Source organism: Corvus brachyrhynchos, unplaced genomic scaffold (assembly GCF_000691975.1).
Source record: "Corvus brachyrhynchos isolate BGI_N302 unplaced genomic scaffold, ASM69197v1 scaffold222, whole genome shotgun sequence".
NCBI lineage: Eukaryota > Metazoa > Chordata > Aves > Passeriformes > Corvidae > Corvus > Corvus brachyrhynchos.
The window spans coordinates 62090-63706 of record NW_008236770.1 but is presented as its reverse complement, the minus strand read 5'-3'; positions in this window follow the sequence as shown (position 1 = coordinate 63706).

Below are 1617 nucleotides of genomic sequence, written 5' to 3'. Positions count from 1 at the left end.
AAACCCTTTCCAGGCAGGAATTGTTCCCAAAATCCAACTGAAACTTCGCGTGGTGATCCCTGAGGCCATTCCCTCAAGGAGCAAGGGATATTCCCCCTCTGGTGCTCCAAAAATTCCAGAAGGGCTCTGTCCCATTCCAGGATAACAACAGGGATTGTCACCTCCAGCCCCACACAGTCCCAAACTTCTCGGAGTCTGGGATCTTCTGGAATCCTTCCCTGGGAGGGTGGGGAGGGGCTGGGCTGGAATTCCCAGAGAAGTGTCCAAGGCCAGGCTGGAGCAGCCTGGGATCATGGAAGTGTCGGGCGTGGAACGGGATGGGATTCAAGGTCCCTTCCCACCCAAACCAGGCTGGAATTCCATGAAATCCCGAGATCTGGAGGGGACTTTTTTAGGATCTTTGCTCCACAGGCTCCTGGTGCCTCCAGCACGCTCATCCCTCCTGGGAATGCTGGGGCGGGGATGGATTTGGGGCTGGATGCATCCAAGCATGTTCCGTGCGCCCCTGGGACTCCTGGAATGTTTTGATGGAGGCAGGAAAACATCCCGGAGAGGGCTCGGCTCCAGGAGGACCTTCCAGCGCCCTTCCCACTCACTCCAGGAAGGCCCTTCCCAGCCCCGCGTTGTCCCTTAGGCATGAAAATCCTGGGATTTGGAAGCATCTCCCGTGTTGCCGATGCTGCCGTTCCCCGTCTCCTTCCATCCTCATGGAAAACCATCCTCGGGATCCAGGGGATTCCACAGCTTCGGAGCTGCTTTTCCTCCTTCCTCAGTTCCTGGAGAGCAGGGTGGGACATTCCAAGGGAACGCGGAACATCAGGGATTGGGGGTCAAGAGCAAGGATTGGGATGATCCCTCCCTGTCCCACGGTGGGGACAAGGACACCGGCAAGGTCCTTGTGGTGTTCCCATCGATCCGGAGGAGCCAGAGAGCCTCATCCGTGACCACAGCCCGGCTCCGAGGGCTTGGAAGCGGAAAACGTCAATATTGGAATGTTCCCAACGGCAGCGCTTCCCTTCCCAAGGTCACGGACATCGCCCGGGGACAACGGAGCGTCCCCAAGTGCCACAATCATCTCCTTTTCCCAAAAAACCACCCCCTGAACTCCTGGAGATCTGGGATCTGGAATGTCCATCTGGATGGTTTGGGGAAGGGGGATGCGGTGGGATGGGAATTCCCAGATTCCCATCGTGGAGCATCAGGGAAGAGCCGCCAGGGAAGAGCCGCCACGTCCCGCCACGGTGACAATCCCGGGATTCGGGGCTGGGAAAATCCTGCTGGGAAATGTTTGGGAGATGGGGCTCGGCTTCAGGAGCAGCAGAGAAGGCAGGGAAAGGTAGAGAGGAAAATCCATGGAAAAAACCTCTCCCAGAGGCCTCATCCAGCGGGATCAGCCATTCCCGCCTGGAGAAGCACGGACAGAAATGTGGGAGAATCCAGCGGGGACAGTGGGAAATGTCCCTGCCCATGGCATGGGACTGGAGGGGCTTTGAGATCCCTTCCCACCCAAAATTCCAGGATTCCATCAGGGAAGAGCCTTGAAAAAGCAGCTTGATCCAGGAAAAGGAGGGACAGAGCCTGGAATTTTCCTCTGGAGCCTCTCCAGGCTCATTCCCA